This window comes from Lissotriton helveticus, chromosome 7, assembly GCF_964261635.1.
Source record: "Lissotriton helveticus chromosome 7, aLisHel1.1, whole genome shotgun sequence".
Taxonomy (NCBI): domain Eukaryota; kingdom Metazoa; phylum Chordata; class Amphibia; order Caudata; family Salamandridae; genus Lissotriton; species Lissotriton helveticus.
In genome coordinates, this window is record NC_136068.1 from 530,893,080 (window position 1) to 530,897,288 (window position 4,209).

The following is a 4,209-nucleotide window of genomic DNA, read 5'->3' on the forward strand; positions in this document are numbered from 1 at the left end:
GCCCCCCTAACTTCTCTTGCCCCGCTCACCGCTCCTGCCCCGCTCACCGCTCCTGCCCCGCTCACCGCTCCTGCCCCGTTCACCGCTCCTGCCCAGTCACTGCTACTGCCTAATCACCTCTCCTGTCCCATCGCCTCTCCTGTCCCATCGCCTCTCCTGTCCCATCGCCTCTCCTGTCCCATCGCCTCTCCTGTCCCATCGCCTCTCCTGCCACATCGCCTCTCCTGCCACATCGCCTCTCCTGCCACATCGCCTCTCCATCCCGCTCGCCTCTCCATCCCGCTCGCCTCTCCATCCCGCTCGCCTCTCCATCCCGCTCGCCTCTCCATCCCGCTCGCCTCTCCTGCCCCGTTCACTGCTCCTGCCCCGTTCACTGCTCCTGCCCCGTTCACTGCTCCTGCCCCGTTCACTGCTCCTGCCCCGTTCACTGCTCCTGCCCAGTTCACTGCTCCTGCCCAGTTCACTGCTCCTGCCCAGTTCACTGCTCCTGCCCAGTTCACTGCTCCTGCCCAGTTCACTGCTCCTGCCCAGTTCACTGCTCCTGCCCCGCTCACCGTTCCTGCCCCGCTCACCGTTCCTGCCCCGCTCACCGTTCCTGCCCCGCTCACCGTTCCTGCCCATTCACCGCTCCTGCCCGTTCACCGCTCCTGTCCAGTCACTTCTCCTGCTTCATCACTTCCCCTGCCCAGTCACCTCTCCTGCCCCACCACTTTTCCTGCCCATCACATCACCTGCCTATCACCTCTCCTGCCCCGTCACCTCTCCTGCCCCGTCACCTCTCCTGCCCCGTCACCTCTCCTGCCCAGTCACCTCTCCTGCCCAGTCACCTCTCCTTTCCTGTTGCCTCTTGTTGGACAGGCCACGTGTAAGGCTTGCTCCCTCCCCGCACGACCAGGCCCGAGCCCCGCTCCTCAGGCGTTACACGCAACAACAACCCGTTTCCCGTCTCCTATAGGGCCCCTGCCCCTGAACATCTCCACATCGGGGGCCCGCTTCCCTACCGGCCCTCTCGCCCGGCCTGGGCGCCATCTTGGACACGGCACCACGAGGCCGCGTGGCCTCCGATCAACCCTAACCCTGGGCCTGGCCAGGCCCCGACATCCCGGCACCACCATCCACCCAGGAGGTGAGCGGACTACTTGGCAGGTCAATGGGAGAAAGAGGTGTCGATGGCTCTCCCCCGCCAGGTGCCGATCGCCCCCAGCTCCCCCAGGCGCTGGCTCCACCCCCCTGCTGGGTGTCTGGACTCCCTCATCCCGGACCTCCCGACCTCCCAGTGCGAGGGTCCGGACATCAAAGGGCGCCAGACCTATAACTGGCGCAGCTCCAGAGCAGGAAGGCAGTTGTATCCTGGAGTCGAGAGACGCAGTGAAGAACTCATCCTTGACGGACTACTGGCGCTGCCGTAGCCCTGCCTTGCGAACTACCGATCTGCCTGCTGGCGCTGCCGCGGCCCTCTACACCCATCTTCATCGGGACCTGCTGGCTCCGCCGCGGACCGTCACTACCTTCAACCATCCCGGGACCTGCTGGCTCCGCCGCGGTCCGATCATCTAGAACGCCGAGCTCGAGGATTGTGAGCTGATTCATCTACCACCACATCCCCCAGAGTGGTAACGAGACTGTCCCGCTACCCCCCTTACCCAACCAAGAGACTAGAATAGAGGGGACCCCGGAGTCCAGACCTCCTTGTACCACCCCACCGTACTTAAAGAATTGCTTATAAAGTAACGTTGAACCTTATCCTTGTGTGGTGTACGTCAGTGGGGGGGAAGTTATTTGTCTGTACGATTGCTGGAGACGGATCTCCCCGGAGACCTCTCCCCTTATCCTCGGCCGACCCTCCCGGTCCGTCTAACATTGGTGGCCAGCGACGGGATCCGAATCAACGCGTAATCGTACAGAGAGTAGCTCACCCCACGACAAAACCACAATGTCAACCAAAGAAAGCGGATCCACCGAAAAATTCCAGATGGAGAAATTGGAAGAATACAGCCATCGTGAGTTGAAACAATTCTGCATTGAACTAGGTATCGCTACCACTGGTCTGAATACTAAAGACGATTTCAAGCACGCCATTGAGTCATGGGCAGAAACCGGGGCCGTCATGTGGAAAAGTAAATTTTGCCATGTTCTGTGTCCCTACATGTCATCCATCATATGTTATATGTGCATGATTAATATGCATATGTTATTCCCCATGTTTGATTAAAGACGCAATTACAGTTGTGTCCGCCTCTAGTATGGCAGTTTCCAGTTCTCGTGAATAATACGAATATCAGGCCTATGTAAAGCTACGTTGCCACGTTTCTCAGTGTGCACGTTATTTCATTGTAAAGTCCCCGTTTCTAGGCCTCAAAAGGGCCTGGACACCAGATTCAGCTCCTGTCCCCTGAAGCCTCGCTGAGGAGCGATACAGCCCCCACCTGTATCCTCGACCCTTCACTTATTTCCTGCCTCGCAGTGCCCGGCTCAGCTTGGCTCTGCCTCTGAGTCTGCCAAGAGTATGTTATGATTCGAGTTATCAGTTCAGTCCTCCTCCTCTGCATTCCTAAGCTACTGAATCGCATCAATAGTTACCGTCATTGTCTAGCCTTTACGGCCCCATGTTAGAGAAATACTGTATTAATGGTCATTTAATATTCTTCATCACGCACTACATGTAGAATAATGCATGCTCCAGTCTTAGTGTCTGTTAGCCTTTCCCCTCCTGACTTCTAGTTTATATCAACATGTTCTCTAAACATCAGATACTAGATACTGTTTAGGTACATGTCGCCCTGACTCTCCAGACTTCAGTCTCTGCTCCTAGCACAGAGTTCGAAGCCCCCAGCTTCTCCTAGTGATACGTCATTGCCAGTTTGCGCGCACCATCAGGTTAGAGGTCCCGGCTCCTCAGGTAGCCCCCTCCATGGTTTCCGCCCCATTCATGACATATTCTGTTACGTTTGCATCACATGTCTATGTATACGCCCTGTTACACCTCTTTTCACCCTTATCTTTCGCGACTGCTACGCGTCACGCCTATTGCTCCACCCACTGCTACGCCTATTGCAATGTAATGCTATGTGTTTGCGCTATGTATATATGCTCATGTACTGTTATTAAAAGTTAGCCGTCATTCCCGATCCTGTCCCCGGCAGCTGCCATCCTATTCCCGTGCAGGTCGTCCTGTTCCTGTCCTTATGCTGTATTAAACCTGCAAAACTCCTACTACCTCGAATCTTGACTCTTATTTATTGAGCTATCTGTTATTCATTTATGCATTCAAAAATAGGGTATTATTTATTTATTTACCACATAATGGCGCCCGAACAGGGACTTGCCCTTTCCCCACGCGTCGGTGAAGCCGCGCCGACCCCCTGACCCTCTGCAGTCGTGACGGAACTCTTCTGCGCACCGGCAGATATTTCTGCTTCAAGTATCCCTCAGGCCCACGGAGGAGACGGAGGAGGCGGTCCAGCATCCAGACGAGACGGTGGAGGAACGCGGCGAGTCCCGACCAGAGCCCAAGCCGAGAGTCCAAGGTCTGAGGTATCCGGAGGTCCACCCGTAACTGAAGTCCGAAGTTCGTTGTCCGTCGTCGTAGCAGTCCAGTCCGATCCGAGGCCTTCCGTTCTTGCTGCCCGGTGAGTACCGTCGCTGGGGTAGTATCTAGACAGGGTCAATCTAAATTGACTCTGGTCCGTGGGTTGGTGGTACACAGACCCACAAACGAAGTGTTCACCTAGGTGGATACGGGTCTTGATGCGTCCCTTTATGGGACCGGTATGTTCCGTACTGTTTCAGCAGTGCATCCAGTAACTCTAGTCTGTTCCGTTCTCGAGAAATTCTTGTGTTTCTGTTCTCAGTATTCCAGGTAATATTCTGTCCGAACTGTTATGTTATGATGTTGTTCAATGTATTTCCAATGTCGTGGTATGCCTGAATTGTTCTCCCAATTGTTATTGTTCCTCGTCTATTGTATTGTGTTCCGATTCAAGTTTACAATGTCTCTCTTTTCGAGATTACGTCAGTTAAAAACTAGAAAGGGTTTGTTAGAAGAAGCAGTTCCAGTTCCGCCTAGGGACAGTCCAGGTCATTTTATGTATCAGAAGCATGGCATAAGCGCCATATTGTATCTAGATTTATGGGTCGAGTATACCAAACAGTTAGAGGAAAAGTATAGATGGCCTGTGTCAGGCACATGGGATGCCGAGTGCATCATGA